Source organism: Misgurnus anguillicaudatus, chromosome 24 (assembly GCF_027580225.2).
Source record: "Misgurnus anguillicaudatus chromosome 24, ASM2758022v2, whole genome shotgun sequence".
Lineage (NCBI taxonomy): Eukaryota > Metazoa > Chordata > Actinopteri > Cypriniformes > Cobitidae > Misgurnus > Misgurnus anguillicaudatus.
The window spans coordinates 39,011,076-39,029,212 of NC_073360.2; the positions used below are offsets into that span (position 1 = coordinate 39,011,076).

The window sequence follows — 18,137 nt, forward strand, 5'->3', positions numbered from 1 at the left end:
CTGTCGTCATTTACTCACCATCATGTCGTTCCAAACCCTTAAGACTTTGGTTCATCTTCTGAACACAAGTAAAGATCTTTAAAATGTTATCTTTTCAAAGAGAGCTTTCTGTCCCACCAGTAACAGCAAACATGACTACCCCTTTCAAGGCTTCATTTTAACCTTATGTAGCACAGTGCTCTTGTAAACGTGCATTAAAGATTAATTGATTTGAATTAAAATTGATTTTAACTAAACATTCGCTGCAAAATATGTTCTCACGCTTGTTCTTGTAGAAATAGCTAACATGAATTTTATGCTGAACTCGTTACATTTCAAATCTAATAAAAACATAAACTAAAAAAACCTAAAAATTTACCAAAGCCCCTTTAAATTGGTATTTTATATACAGAGAACAACATGAGATGGTTCAGTGCCTACCTGGAGAAATTACACTCTTTGGTCCTAATAAGTAATATAAAAAGAAAAGCGGAATTAGGCTAAAATCTTACATTTGTTTTTTATGGACAATAATAAAGATAGAATTGTTTACCTAACCACAATTAAATAAAGATCATTATCTTTGCGTTTCACATATCCATTGTAAGCCTAAATGTGCCAAAGTAGACTATGGAACAAATGGTCTGTTACGTAACGATCTTTGCTCTGCTTTGAGAAATGCAATACCATTCATATACAGTTTAACACAACTGTTGCAGCCTTCACACATGAATGGATCTTGCAGTGGGATTGTTCTATTTGTTTTGATAGTTATTACAAACTTACCTCGGGCTGCCTCGATTGTCCGGCCGAGGAGGGTGGTGTTGGTGCTCCGGGCCGTGGGCCTCTCGGTTGCTCATCTTGAACTGTTGTGGTTCCTCTGCTGACGTGTGGAATATCCGTGTGTTATCAATAATGTTCTTTGGTGTACTCTTGTTGCCGGTTGTTTGGACTGCTTGCGGCTCCGCTGGTGGGCGGCGTCCGATCGTCTTCTTCTTGTTGTTTTTGGCAGCGGTTGGGATCCAGCTTGTTGGTGCGCTGCTGCCGCCTTCTGTTCCGGGGTTCCGGTTCAATGAGCTGTCAATCAAAATCTCACAAGCCAATAAGAGCGGGCCGCTGTTGGGCCCGCCCCTCGCGAGGGGTTTGTGTCAAAATGGAGAACGTAAATTTGCGAAGCGCAAACGAAAACTTGGAAAGTGAAAACGAAAACATTTGCAGCACATTTAAAACTATATTTAGTGAAAGTGAAACTTAGAAAACTATAAACAAAGAATGCAGTATATTTAAAGATGATGTTAATTTTTTTGCTAGTTAGTTGATTGTTTTTATTTTCAGATCGTTTTTTTCTTTTATCAATGTATATTTTTGTTTGTTTTTGCAAAAGTTGCGTGCGTTTAATTTGACACAAATGTAATTCCATATACCTCTGGGGGTGCGCGCACCACACTTTGGGAATCCCTGGTTTAAACAAATCCACCCCACAAGACTATTATTACATACACAAACCTTGTTTAAACGGGAGAGGGGGTGGTGTTGCTACAATAGAATATTTAAAGCAAACCATAAATCTGAACTGAAATTTATTTCATTTGAAATATATGAAATTTGCTAAATATGGCACTAATTGATTTATTTCATTCTAGCTACGATATATATATATATCTATAGATCTCCAGGCCACCACACATATTTTCTTAAACACATATTTTCAGCAGATCTCCTGTCTGAACCAGTAGTCACTGTAGATAAAGCTATAGTTGGTAACTTTAATATCCACATTGAAGATGCGTTAGGACTAACGTTTATGGATGTTCTTAATTCTCTAGGTATTAGACAAAACGTGACAGGGCCCACACATACCCGTAAACACACATTAGACTTAATTCTGTCACTTGGACTCAATATTAGTGATGTAGAAATATCACCTTAGAGCGATGCTGTTTCAGATCATTACCTTGTCTCGTCGCTGTACTTCTAGATAGGATTGCACCTCAATATTTCGACATGGCAGAACAAACACAGATTAAACATAATCATAGTCTTTTGACCAAAAATATAATTTAGTTTTAGTCATATTTTAGTCATCTGCATTGATTTAGTTTTAGTATAGTTTTATTCAACAAAATGCCATGAGATTTTAGTCGACGCAATCTACATTAAATTTAATTTAAACCCATTTAATTTGAGTCTAGTGTAATTGTGTACTTGAATGTGCCATGCTGACAAATATCTATCCTAACTGTTGTGATATAAATCTTCTTATATAGGCCTATCCTAAAAAAGTTATAATCTTAATATTTCAAAAATTCCAGTATTAGAGTCCAGTAGGTTGTTACAGTTAATATACAGTAACGGAAATATGATAATGCTTATTAAAAACGTGAAGTTGTTCATTTGAAAGATTAACTGAAAACACATGATGTTGTAGACGTAACGCCACTATCTCACATTAAGTGCACTACATTTCTTCAGTCATGCATCCCTCTTTACAGTAAATACATTAAAGCATACTTGATTAAATGTGAGGACAGTGAAATTGTACACTTATTATCAAATGTAACGCTGGTTTATTTTGGCTTATATAGTAAGTTACAGAGCCATATAAAGAGAGAGCTACGACACACTTTAATCTCGCCGCCGTGCAGTCACGTGATTCATGTAACATTCTACAGCAGTGGTTCTCAAACTGGGGGCCGTGGCCCCCTGGGGGGCCCTGAGATGGTGCCAGGGGGGCCCCGGTTTGATGACATTTTATAAAAAACATTTTATAATTTATTAGAAATTGTATAATTAAACCTAAACAAATAAGGCTACTAAGCAACACCACTACGTTGTAACATTTAATATGCTTTGTTTAATTCAGATTTTACATTTTAGAATGATTTATGTCATACATTTACTTTGGGGGGTCAGGAAAGGATGCACCATACACAAGGGGGCCGCAAGCCAAAAAAGTTTGAGAACCACTGTTCTACAGTTCCAAACCAAGCAGGGCTGTCAATCTGTTTGCATAGGTTTTCAACTATTTTAGGTAAATATTAGCTTGTAATGTGAATTGATTACTATATTTACTATGTGTACAACGTTTTTTACTAAGGAATGATGGAAATACAGTAAATCAGTTAATAAAGATTAAATAGTTAATATTGTCAATACTAACTGTTTATCTTTATTAACTGATTTACTGTATTATAGTGACCCAAAGATAACTTTGGTTATCTATAGCACTACAGCAACACAGTTTATCTTTAATTTTTGTAGCAAAAATAAAATAATAAAAATTAAAAAATGTGTAAAATCATAAATAATTCCTTCACTCTTACTATATTAAAATAAAAAAATAAAAAAAATCGCCAAAACTGTTATTTGTAACAGTGAAACATAACAGAAACACACTAAATTCATATTTAATTGTATTTATAGTACACATTAAATGTTGATATAATTATACATGATTTTCGAGGATACATCACTCGTATTACCTATGAAACACAATGAAACACATAGCAGCATTGTAAAGCAGTGTGACTTTCTTATGAGGCATTTAGCTTCTTGCTATTACTCCCTAGTGTTACTCGTAATAGATATAAAAAATATGAGTATACATTAAAGTAGATGGCCACCTGTAATAAAATATTAAACAATTAAATCTATATTATTCACACATTATACACAATTCATTAAAATATAAGAATTTAACTAGTTATTATTAACGATAATCATTTCCTACAGCTGAGTTCATAAAATACCAGTGTTGACAATATTCATGAAATGTCAGAAAATGTAAAGAGAAACTGTAATTTCATCGATTTACCAGCAGATGCCATTGAAATGAATGGGCTTCAGTGCTGCGTTTGGAACTATGGGTCACTACTGGTCACTACATGAAACGCTGTTACTTCCGCATTCCATTCTTCCAACGGACGTCTACGTGAGTGTCGTAACTCTCTTATTATACGACTCTGGTAAGTTATATCAAGTTATATACCAGCTCAGGAAAGCTGATAAACATCAGCATATAAAACATTTGTGCTTGCCTTTGAGTTGCGGGATGACCCTCCTGCAATCACGCTTCTCATTTGTTTTGATTGTAGGATCACAAGTTTAACAAAGGGTCCCTTGACAGAATCAAATGTGATATGCATCCATATGTCTGCTCTTTATCTCTTCTCTCAGACCAGATGTTAACATTTCTGTACAGTTTATGACATACGCAGCAAGCTGGTGTCCTGCCGAGTAGATTTTTACCTCTGCCTTTGCGCTACGGTGGCTCAATGCAAGCCGTTCATCGTTTGACATCAAAGTACCGAGAGACCAGACTTCTCCATATGCATTTGATTCGCTCTCGCAGTACTTTGATTTCATACGATTGCCCTGCGTACCGCCACATGAAGTCCCTCGCGACCACACAGAAATTCTGTCCCTCACTCACTGACACTTTCGTCTCGTTTTTATTTGACGAATAAACAATGTAGCGAGTAACGATAAGTGTCAGTTTAAATGTAGTGGAGTAAAGAGTAAAAATTCTCAATCAAAAATGTAATTGAGTAGAGAGTAAAAGTTGCTTATATTTTTGATACTTAAGTACAAAGTAGCCCAAAAAATACTTAAGTACAGTAACGAAGTACATTTACTCAAGTACTTTACACCTCTGCAATACGATTATGGTCACTTAATTATCCCTAGAATATCAAAAGTGTCTAAAGGTGTACTACTTAGCCCCTAAGCTCTGGAATGATAAAAAAAAATGTTAGAGAATCAGACACAGTCCATCAATTTAAGTCTAAACTAAATACATATTTCTTTAACAAAGCATTCACATAATTTGTAAATGTACTTATCCTGCAATAGTTAGCTTGTCTAAAACAAAGCATTAATATAATTTGTCTGGGTAAATATACTTATTATGCAATAGTCAGCCTGTCTGGAACCAAGCTGTATTCTGTTTTTATTTTGTCCACCGATATTTCTGTGTTTTCTCCTGCTTTTAATGTAAAGCAATTAAACAATTAAACAATTGTGAAAAGCGCTATATAAATAAATTGAATTGAAATTAAAAACTCAGAAACACAGTTTTTGAGTGTAGAAGCAGCAGAAGGAAAATAAACACCTCAAACAGATTTCATTTCATTATTACATCATATTATCTTACCATAGTTTCTCCAATTTACAGTCAGGATTCTTCAGTACAGCAGAGATCAGCTTCATTACTGAATCTGTGAGTTTATTCCTAGACAGATCCAGATCTCTCAGGTGTGATGGGTTTGATGTCAGAGCTGAAGTCAGAGCAACACAACCTTCATCTGTGATATCACACCAGTGCAACCTGTAGAGAACAATGCCTTTATGCAAAACTACAAAGTTTGAACACAAACAGGGTCGTACGCAGGATTTTATAAATACCGAGGCCCATATGTGTATTTTTCTATGGCATGCACCCCAAGAAAAAAATGATTATTTCTCTGCTCCTATAAGTTACATACATGAATTTTAATACATCAGAAAACTGTGTTATGAATCAAATAACTATAGATTTCAAACCATATCAGTATGCAGAAGACGTGTGTTGGTTATCAGGAATACATTGTAATAATTATTTTACTATCCTGGGCACACTGGTCTGTGTCAGTAAAGTAAACATAGGCTAACTGAATATAGGATCATTTTAATGATTTAACATAAGGCTATCAAGAATGGGTCTCATTCTCCCACTTTACATATTTAGCACTGATTGTTGTAGCACACTAGCTTACACACAGCACAGGGAAGTTTTAAACAAATGTATGTAATTTGCGTGAATACATGCAAAGATGGACAATTTTGGACAACATTATTTTGTTTGGAGGATTCAAGAAACTATCTGTGCATGTTATCTACTTTATATTCGACTGTGGAATTAAAGGGATAGTTCAGCCAAAAATGAAAATTCTCTCATCATTTACTCACTCTCATGTTGTTACAAACCTGTATACATTTCTTTGTTCTGATGAACACAAAGAAAGAAATTTTGAGAAGTATTTGTAACTAAACCGTTTGTGGACCCCATTCACTTACATAGTAGGAAAAAAGAATACTATGGAAGTAAATGGGGTTCACGAACGGTTTGGTTACAAACATTTCTCAAAATATCATCAGAACGACAAAATTTATACAAGTATGTAACAACATGAGAGTGAGTAAATGATGACAGAATTTTCATTTTCGAGTGAACTATCCCTTTAAGTGATGTGACATATTTCCCTTTTTTGTGTGAAGCTTCCATTTCAATAGCCAGCCGGTAGAAAACAGTGTTGAGGGAGCACGCATAAAACATGATTTAAACAGTTATGGCAAATATTTACTACACCTGCCACATATAGGTAGGAGGATGAAATGAAGAAGTGCACTGATATATCATATGAAGATTTAGTCAATCATTTTGTGTTGTTGCTCTAGGGTTGACGCGCAACTATAAAAGCACAGAGGCATACCAGTAACTTTACAATGGGGAAGTCAGTCAAGTGTTTTTACATGGAATAGACCAAGAATTCGTGTTTTTAACCTTTTCAGGCGATGGTTTAAGATGTCACAACTGTCACTCTGGTGACGTCAATTTTTAATTGACTTGTTTGAGTTTTTATGGTGACACATCAAGCCTCATGCGGCCCGACAGTCAGTTACATCTTTCTCATTCAACACATTTTAGGTTATTTAAACAAACAATAAAAACATATTAAACTATTACATTTATTCAGTATTGTTTTCATTTAATGAAACTATTATTATATTTGCTTATTTTAAAATTATTTGCTTTATCATTTAAAACATAACATGAGAACAGGCAAACACATGAAGAACTATTAAAAACATTAACTAATAAGCTGTTTGTGTCATATATACATGTCAAAAATATTTCATGGACTGATGAAACAAAAGTTTAATTGTTCAGGAAAAATACTATGGAGCAAAAAGGGCACAGCTTACAAACAATAAGCATCATCTCAAAAGTGAAGTATGGTGGAGGGAATATCATAATTTGGGAAGCTTTGATGCCTCAGGGCCTGGACCACTTGCCATCATCAACGGGAAAATTAACTCCCAAGTTTAACAAAACATCCTACAAGATAATATAAGGGTGGCTGTCCACCAGTTTAAGCTTAGTAGAAGTTGGTGGATGCAGCAGGACAATGACCATCAGTGGCTCAGTTAGAATGTGTTGAAACATCGAAAATACATTTTGGTCCAGAAATAACAAACATTACAACTTTATTCAGCATTGTCTTCTCTTCTGGTTCTCTTTTGAAACACAATGCATGAGACTAAAGTCACGTGACTGCAGTGATGCGGCTGACGTGTTATCTGGTGCGCCCCAGCTTTTTTTTGTGCGCCCGAGCTTCGCTTACAGTCTGAGGGAGACAAACGCTGTAAGTTTGAAAAAAATTTGCAAACATGTCTGAGAATAACACGTCAGCCATCTTAAACTGTGTTACGAAGATGAACGGAGATCTTACACGTTTGGAACAACATGAGGGTGAGCCATTAATGACATTATTTATTTTCATTTTTTGGGTGAACTAACCCTTTAAGTACTGTCGTAAATCCACCACAGACAGGCTCAAGAAAAAACAAAATGCACCATTTGAAGTAGCCTGTTCAAAGCCCACACCTTAACCTGTGGAATGATCTCAAGAGAGCAGTTTACACCAAACATCCTACAGATGTGTTGTAGTGAACAGCGTACAACGAAGCACTCCAGACCCTTCCCCAACTCCTACATTTGGATTGGATTTAAGTGGGTTAACACACAAGTGTTTATGGCCGACCTCAGTGTCAAAGCAGGAAGGGGAAGGACATTTTGATTGGCCCAACTATTTCTGCTCATCGTCCTTTCAAACCCCCCACATGTGCTACAATTTTACCACAAAATATACACAGTTAAAAGAAAAGAATGAGGATTATTAATACATTTTATTAATAATATTAATACTACAATTAGTAAAATTACTCGACCTGTATCCGTTTTTATTATAGACAGTGATCAAATATTGAAGCATCCTAAATTACACAAATTAAACGAATAACTTTAATAATTAATAATTAGCTTGCTCAGGTGTGTTTGATCAGGGTTGGAGCTAAACTCTGCAGTGCTCTGGCCCTCCAGGGTAAGATTTGGGGAACCCTGCCCTAAAAATTAATGGCTTTTCTTGCCGCCCTGCACCGCCTATTTTTTCTCCAAACAGAGACATAATCATCATGTTCTGTTGATTTATTGCTGTTTGTGCATGAAAACCCTATTTATTTATAAAATGAACAACGCAAATCAAGGAAGGACTTTATTTCTCTATGTAAGACTGCCAGTCTGGCAGGGTGGACATTAGGGCTGGGCAAACAAAATCGATTTTGCGATGAATCGTTTTTTTTTACGTGGTCGATTCAAAATAGATTCTCAAAGAGCAGAATCGATTTTTTTATTTCATATTTATTTCCGAAAACATTGAATGTAAGATTAACATTAATCTAATTACTAGTCTTCTTTACAAGATGTCACCCTCTTTTTTGCCTTGCGCGATGTTACCAAGGAGCGAGAGGCGAGCCTGTCATTCATTCATTCAGTGATTAAAATGGCGGTTTCAGGTGCTTCATCAACGTTGATGCCACCTTCACATAAAAAGTCAGAGGTATGGAAGCATTTTAGATTTAAATTCAACTTAGTCACTTCAATTTTCTATGCTTTGCATTTTAGTTTCCATCTTTATCTATTCTTTAGTATTTTAGTATCATTCAGTAATGTGTTTTTAGTTATTCTTGTTTATCTTTTTTTAATAAATTCAATTTTATTACCACTGAGTCTTCCTTGTGTTGATAATACAGTAAAGGGTTCTACAAGCTGGTCCGAATCTCACAAAATCCTTCAGAGAAATAAGATGACAAACTCCCTCTAATTTACATCTTTTTCTTATTTGTGGAATGATCTATTTAGATCATTCTTATTGTTAAAGTAAAATTATTAAAGGTTAAAGTAAAATACTTAAAGGTTTCTCATGTGAAAATCACTAAATTAATTGGTGCCCGTTTCAAAATCACTACAGTGTCTTGGTTGAAAAGAAGAATGGGCAAAAATTCCTTCTGAACGATGTGCAGGTCTGATTCAGAACTACTGAAAGTGCTTGCTTGAAGTAAATTCTGCCAAAGGAGGTTCAACAATCTTTTAAATCCAAGGGATCACTTACTTTTTCCTTCAGCGCTGTCAATTTTCAATATAAAATTCCAACTAGAGCAAGATATTTCAATAATCCACTTTAATAGTAGAAGTTTATATGCCAATTTCCAAAGCATTAAAGATTATTTAAGGCAATTAAAGAATTTATTCAGTATCATAGCAATATCAGAGACCTGGATTAATGATGATAAAGGGGTGGATTTTGAGATTGATGACTATGAACTGAATTACAGAAATAGAGTAAATAGAAATGGAGGAGGTGTGGCAATATATGTGCATAACAGTCTGAAGTATAAGGTGATGGAGGGTATGACAATAGCCGTTGATAACTTGTTGGAATGTATTACAATAGAAATATGCATGGAAAAGTTAAAGAACATTGTTGTGAGTTGTATATACAGAACTCCTGGATCAAACATTGAAATATTTAATGATTGGATGGAAAAACTATTCACAAAAACATCCCAAAAGACTATGTTTTGTTGTGTAAGATGCAAATTATCCAACCTTTATAAGCCAAATAATACACCTAATTTTATATGTATTTCTTCTGAGCAATATAAACCTGTGGTTTGTTATTTTATACTCCTTTTACTATGTTAAACTCTTTATGTTACTTAATACGCCTAGGGTGGCTTTGATGTAAAGTATTATAATCATTGAGTTGGGAGTATATGCATGACAGCTCTTAAATTGCATGTTTAAGGAGTGACACAAATATGGTTTTGTATTTACTAGTTTATTAAGAGTAGAGAGATTAATGCATGTATTAGATAGAACAAAGCTTAAGGGATATATTACAGTTTAAAGCATGATTTAAAGACCTGTCTTCGTGGGAGAAAGCGCAGAGGAGTTTGGAGAAGAACGACAAAGAGACTTCGTCATATATTTAAGATATTAGGGGACTTTCCCAGTAGACGTAAGGATCAAAGGCGTGCCATGAGGCCCTGAATATGATTCCTGGCATTCGGACCCGAGACCGTGCCTATAAATTGATGCTGGTGCAGAACTTAGGCAGATCTGGAAGGGCAACATCCAGCATCTCCGTTGTCTGACAGCCTGATATCTTGTGTGCTCTAGACTTAATACTTTTTAGACTTTGTATTTTTTGTCTTATTACTTTTAGTTAACTTGGTATTTTTATTTCTTTTCTTTATCCTTTTAATTCGGCAAAACTTGTAATCGCAACTAGCTAAATTGTATTAATAAATTTTTTAAAAAGACAAGAAGAAGCGTGCTTGCGTGAATTTAGCTCAAATAATCAACCACGGGGAAGTCTTCTGACAATTATGTGAGTATAATCTAATCTGTCGAATTCTACCTAATTTAAGGTAATGTGGGATTGATATACTTAGAGAAATAATTGTTAGATTTGACTATCCTTGCCTACCCTGAATAGAAAGAATAGGCAAAAGGTACAGATTTTCGAACCGTAAAACATGGCGCCCAACGTGGGGCACGATTTGTCCTTGATTTCTGGCCAGGATCAACGGCAAATCGTGTCATTTAAAAAACGATTACGAGTTACCTTGCCTAGGGAAGAGTTAAAATAATAATTTAATAATAATTAAAATCCCGTGAGACCTCAAAGAATAGTTCGAAACGAACTATTATACGACCCAGAAAGGGTTGGTGCGCGCGCACAACTTTATATAAACCGCCAGAAAGGAGGTTTATTAGAGCTCGTTAACGTATGGTGGCGTTAAGCTGTCAGGAAGGACGCTTCTTAAAATGACAGAAAGAGCTCAGACCCGTATTCTCGTGTACACAAGAAGCGATCCTTGTGTACGTGAACGAGAGGGTGCCGCTGAAGATGCGGAAACCTCAGTCCGAGTGAAGGGAGCTGAGGAAATAGCGCTATGACTCTCGTTTAAAGATACATTAGGGGGTATGACGTTCTCAGAAGCCAAAATAGGCTTAGCTGTAGTACGATGGGCACAAACACTAAAGAGGAATAAAAATAGTGGCGTACTTAAACAGTGAATGAATTTAGATGTCGAGTTTATTTTGTCAACAGTGAAAGAAGTTGACTTAGGGACCATAAAAATATATGGTATAATAAACTGTTAAAAAGACAGGGAGAGCCAGTGAATATGGATCGCGTTAAAATGTACCAACAAGAAATAATACATTTCGAAGTTGAGAGAGAGATCCCACCAGAACTTGGAAAAAACAGAAAAGCCTGAGAAATAGGCTACGAATTTAAAATAGGCAACACAAAAGTGATAATACACGACCACGATGGTCTAAAAGACACTAGCGAAGGCATGTTAGTCCTAAACGGCAACGAACGAATGATTACGGGAGTCAGAACAGCAAGTGTGATATTTGACAAATTAGCAGAGGACGCATTGAAAGAGATTCAGATCTCTCGCGAAAATCTGGGTAGACAAAGCCCTGACTGCGTGCGGGTAAATCGCCATTAGTAGACAAGTTAAAGTAACACATTTAACTCTAATGGGAACTAGACAATATAAACATTAAATAACGAATGTAATTAGAGGGATGACTACAGGAATACATAAAAATTTAGACAAAGAACGTTTGACTTTATATCTACTAATAAATAACAAAAACAGAGAGGAGTTTAAACGTATTCTTAATGCGATGAAAAGTGAGGGTGATTTCGAGGTGAGAATTCCAGCTGCGTCGGCCTCTGCAATAAAAGAGACAAAAGGTCAGGAAATGCTAAATAAAATTGAAAGCTCAGACGGAGAAGAAATGAATGAAACATAATACTCTTACAGTCTAACTTCAGACAGTGAGCCTGAACTTAAAAGAAAGAAAGAAAGAAAAGCGATTGCGACAGAAAGATAGCGGAGCTATCTTGTTATTAAAGGTGAGTCATTTAATTTAAAATGACTGGCCATTAATGGAATTGAGAGGTGTACGATTTAAAAAAGAAAACCCTCTTCTAAAAAACAAAGCAGAAGTTTAGTACAAAAAATAAAACATTTTTGATAAAATAAATATTCATGCACGTGAACTCACTTACGGACAAGTGAGAACATGCATATCACCATCAGCTTTGCAAATAGTGAAGCACGACGGATGGAGTAAATCCGCAAAAACGGCGTTATTTCAGGAAGGATACGATTTTTCAAGGAAAATAATAAAGAGCATTAAAAGCGTTGTAAAGGCGTTGTAAAAACATTGAGAACCGAAGTGAAACATTTACGAGGCGAAGTAAAAAAAAAAAATTAAATGCTCAAAAGTCGATAGCACCAATGGGGAAATTAGACATTTCCGACAATTGGGAAAATGAAGAAGAGCCACAGATCAAACCATATGAAAAAGTAGGTCGATGTTCTCCGGAATTATTGAGTACACCGTTCAGACTATTAGAATTTAAAACTCCGCGTAGGTAAAGACAAGCAGACTGAGATATAATCTAAATTGCTGGAATTACAATTGACGGAGGCAATTCATAAGTAAATAAGTGTTAGAAAAACGTAGAAAATTAGAGTGGGTTTGTAGTTGAAGGCGCGGAAAATGCCAACTTACTAAGAGAGGCAATTACGAGATTGGTACATAAATTTGGTATATGTATTGTACGAGTTTTACACATTGTGCTATTTATACGCAACCTCAGGAGACTGGGTAGCACATACATGCACGGGTCATGCAATCTTAGCCGAGGCAACAGAAAAAATTGAGATTTAACAGGAACAGAAGACCAGTACTCATTACACATTAAAGGTAGCTTAATACGCGCCGTAAAAGACCGAGTGCCTCTCACTTCAGGATGAAATTCCTGTGTCAGACAAAGTAAGACTTTTACGAGAAGAGAAATACAAGGAGGATATAATTAATTACAATCCTGACTAACAAACAAATAGAATAACGATTGGCTGAGTACGACTTAACTTCTCAACACGTGAAAATAGTGAGGAAAAAGGAGCCAAATAGGCGTTTCAATAAGTAAAGCGAAAGCGAAAATAATACAATGACAAAAAGGGCGTATAGTACGCGATCTCAGATAGAGAGACCATTTTAAAAAAAAAGTACAGCTAACGTACCATTTCAAAGCAAAAGAGGCTGGGAGTGAAGTAAATATGGAACAGAAAGTGAAAGAGATTCGTATCCAACACGCAAAAATCTAATTATGTCCTGGAGGAAAGAGCAGAGAACGAAGTGCCTGAAAAGCGAATGCAGTTTCTGTTTCCTAAGCGCAAAATAGAAAACACAAAACTCAAAAAGGTGAGAGTAAATCAAGTAATGAATGATAATGTAACAGACTCGGAGACCGAAGCAGATCTTAAAACGCATAATTATCAGAGACCGATAAAGACGTCGGAATGACTAAGAGAAAAATGCTTTGTTAAAACAGAATATCTGTGATAGAAATGTAATTAAAATTTACATATTAAAATATAAGGAATTGACTTTCCAGTTAATTCTGGAGCACTGATATCAATTACAACACCACCACTAAAAGAAAAAAGCTGAATTATTGTTCAGACGTATGACAGAATTAAAACGGAAAAAAAATAACTATTTGAAGAAAGTTTGGAATAAAAACAAGTAAATGTAACGAAAACTTGCTTGCTGGAACTTGAGGAAAATATTAAGATAAAAGAAGTACATTTAGAAGAGTAATTAAAACGAATTAGGAATAAGGGAGAATAAGATGATAGGATCTGAGCAGAAAAAAGGATAAATTAATACGAATGCTGAAAGACAACACTTTTTGGCAAATTAAAAAATTATTGAGGAGCTATTGATGAAAACTACGCTCACGAAAAATAATAGGAGGAATACGCGAACCTCAACGCCAGTATCCGACCAATAAATTAGCCAAAAAAGAACTAAATAAGAGAATATAAGAATTGTTAGAGCAAAACGTTATTAAGGAAGTAAAATCTCCAATAATTAGTAGGCTAATTCAAGTCATTGAACCGGACAATACATTTAGATTAGTGACTAACTTCAAGGCTTTGAACAGAGTTATTAAACCGGACAAACGGTGTAATAAATGCACGTAATAGACAGCATTAAGCGAGTGAAAGAAATGCAAATTTCTGTTGGAGATAGATTTAGCAAAAAGGTCAACACCGCTAATAGAGGCGAGCCAGAAAGAAAGAGAAAGCGCTTTCAGTTAACAATAAATTATTGTACATTTCTGCAAGTATTTAAAAAGCTCAGTGGTATTTCAGAGCGTAATAATGGATAGATATTAAGACTTACCGGTAGAAATGTATATCGTTGATGTCCTAATAATATACGACAATGAGAAACAACATATTTAAATAATTTAACAAACGCTAAAGAAACTAGCCGATTCAGGTTTAAATATAGATATTAATTCAAACGAATTAATGATGGAGATGGTTGAACTTATGTGATTTTGCATCTCAGCAGACAACTGTGGAATTACGCAAATGAGCGCATTACCGTCATAAAGACTCCGAACACCGTAAGACACGTTCGAAAAATAATGGGTTAGAAAATTATGTAAAGGATATAAATCCAAAATTTTGCCAAATGGCAAAGCCAATATATGCCACTATAAAAGAAAACAAATTGCAAGGGAAGCAAGAGGCCGAAGATGCGTTGCGCAGCCCACAAACGGCACTTTATTTTAGACTCAGGCCAGCTAGAAGTGAAAACAGACGAAAAAGACTTGGAAGCAGATCTTGAAATAGATCAAATTGGTTATCAATTGATAGCTAGAAATTCTAAAAACAGAATGACTATAAAAATTGTAACTGGAAATTGAGAAAGGCCAAATTAAAATGTATTTCTGTAGAAAAAGCTTATCAACACTACTGAAAAGATATCCTGAATTACCGGATCTAGCGAGAGGAAAGCAGAACTTGGTAAAATTCGGATAAATTAGTCATGGAGCTGACTAAAAACAAAGTTAAGCTTGCGAAAGCATTAAACCAGATGGCAGATATGTGAAAATATACTTTTAGATCCAAATTTAAAAATCAGAAACAGAGGAAAAATGAAATATCAGGAAACAGCTGTGAACCTGTTAAAAAGCATTGTAGTTTATACGGATAGTTCTAAACCACCAAAAGGAGAGAACGCAGGCGTACATTGAAGCCGGAAAAACAAACAGTAGAATCGAGGAGGTGGTAACGGAACAATTAGCTGAAGTAAAATCCTTAGAGAGGTTAAGAGACTTTAAAACCAACTAATTTGTCCTGGGAATAAATCGTGAATACGTGGGAAAATGCTTAAATGAGGATTTAAGTATTTAGAATAAATTAATACAGGACTTAAGCGTAACATCAACAAGGACATTCATAAGACAATAGCAAAACGGCTTTAGGCAATAACGAAACTAATAGAATGGCTGGAGTAAGAAGAACAATTGTGCTTAGAGTGAATCTTATTTCACCACCTCTGAGCATTAACTTAATGGGTAAAATCTTAACAAATAATAAAATGCGCGTTTCTAAATGAAGGAAGAAATATCAGCGGATCAGTTTGCTATGTGAGAATTGTGAGAAAAGTTATAACAAGTTAAGTAGCAATTCATAATGTAATATATTGTCAGAGAAAATTAATGAAGAGTGATCTTTTGATGTCGCAGGACCTTTGTTACCGAAGAATAAGTTTTATAACAAATATATCTTGTTTATCGTTGATGGCTCTACAGGAAACATTTTGAGATAAGGCGCTAACATAAATAAATTCCAGGACAATAATAAAAGCAGTACAGGAACTAGAGACTGCGCGAGGAAGACTAAGCAGTGTAAGGAAAGGATAACACTAGCTTTTGTCGTCTGAGAGTCAGAAAAATGACTCGCAAAAAGCACATAAAATTAGCCCAGAATGTGAAATATTCGCCTGAGAGTAATGGAACTGCACAATGCAGTATACGAAAAACAAAAGGATATTTCAGGGCAAATGCGAACTATCACATGTGGGATTTATTTTAGAACAGGCTCTGTATTATATTAATTCAACAAGCGTTGAAAGAAAAGAAAAAACCGACATTAGAAAGTAATAAAAAAATTGCTTTCTAGGACAGAACGTCTATACAAGGTTAGTTCACAAGGATATGAACAAACCATTTAAAGACACTATTACTAAGAAACACACGATCGTGCGAGTAATTAGTGATCACATGGTTGAGTTAGAAAACAATAGAATTTGGTTTAAAAAGACATTTGATTTTGGTTGAGAATTAAAGTCTTACCTTAATCCAAATTGACCCTTGTCCCTTAAACAAGCAGACGCCTGCTGTGAAAGACGCGAATTATGTGTCGGTGCTGGGACAAAAAGGTCATAAAAACCCCCGAGAGTTCGCATAAATACGCTATTTTAATGGTACTGGGGCAGGGAATTTGGAGAGCATAGGGTTAAAATGAGCTTTAAAAATAAGTATGTGACCTGGCTGTCAGACAACGTTAAACAAAACTTTTAACATCTACAATGAGCCACAAGTATAAAATAAAAAAGGTAATAAAAATCTTTACTAAGTTGAAACTTTGACATATAGTCAACTAAAGACTCCTTGATGGGGGAAATAGATTTATGATCTTGAAGGAGACTTTAGTTGACCCTGATAACGCGAAATTGACGATGGCAAATTGAAGCGTAACAACATAGCAACTAAATAATTTGAACCATGACAACTTCATTTGACCATGACAAAAGTGAAACAAACTGTTTCGAATTAAAGAATACAAAATGGAAAATGAAAGTAGGGAAAGAATAAAAGATGGAAAAGTAGAAGAGACTAAAATAACTCTCTTATAGATGCCAGGGGAGTGCATTTGTCTATTGCCATTGGAAAAGATGGCATAAAGATGCCAAAAAGTGTGTAGACACACAATGAAGTATATGTAAGGAAGTATACAATTGGTAAATAGCATAACTTGCTTTTGGATACAAAATGTATTAGGTTAATGTAGACAATAAGAATATGCACCCCTAAAACAGGTATACTGGATTCGATGTAAGTATAAAATACATTGAATGTAATACAATAAAAAAGCAATGATGAAATAGAAAAATCATTGGCTAGCATTTGAATGAGTGAGGAGTGAAGACTAAAATAATTTGGAGAAAGATCTAAGATGAAATCGCACTGTGGAACATTTCAGCCTGGTTGAACTTGGAGGTGAAAGTTCACCTACTCTGCCTTCGAAATGTGAGTAGAACAAACAACAACATATGCTTTACTGCAGCTCACAAATGGTTAAGACCACGTGTGGGTTTAAGTTTATCTTTTTGGAAACTTACTATATCTAAAATTTGCCATGATTGTTTGATTTAAATAGAAGCAGTAAATACACAAAACTTATTGAGGCGGTTATGTTCTACAGTGTACAATAGTTATAAAGTATATACATAAAAAAATATATGCTGATGTGAAAACTTTAAAAAGTTTTCATGATAATTAAAAAGAGTTATCAAGATAAAATGCATATTATCATCTTGGAGATCAAATATATCAAGCAGGATATATATACTGTATATACATATGATTTGGACTAGAAAAGTAACATTAAAAATGTATTTAGACTAATTTGGGTTAAAATACTGACATGATGGGGCAGTGGATAGGACACATGCTTTTGGTTTGAGAAACCTAGGTTCGAATCCACTGTGACACACCATTGTGTCCCTGAGCAAGACACTTAATCCCTAGTTGCTCCAGAGGCGTGCGACCTCTAACATATAGCAATTGTAAGTTGCTTTGGATAAAAGCGTCAGTTAAATGAATAAATGTAAATGATGTAACATAAACACCAGGAGCATTATGCATGATGGTAAAAAGAATGTTTGAATAAAACATTTCCATTGGACATTTGTAACTAAATAACAAAAAAAAAAAATGTTATTTGTTAAAGAGTAGGTAAAAAAGAAAGAGAAGTTTCACACATTCTCTGGAGATCATAAACCAGTCAGAGATGTTGTGAGGATTGTTTTAAAGACACCACAGCTTAGCTTTTTGCTGAGTATGTGTTGGGTGGTTCATAAAGTAAAATAAATTATT

At 35.0% G+C, this 18,137-nt stretch overlaps 1 protein-coding gene across 1 annotated transcript in view; it reads right to left on the minus strand.

Moving 5' to 3' along the window:
- LOC141361709 (NACHT, LRR and PYD domains-containing protein 14-like) overlaps positions 1-18,137 on the minus strand; it is a 273,710-nt gene that overhangs the window by 182,906 nt on the left and 72,667 nt on the right. The window lies entirely within an intron of this gene.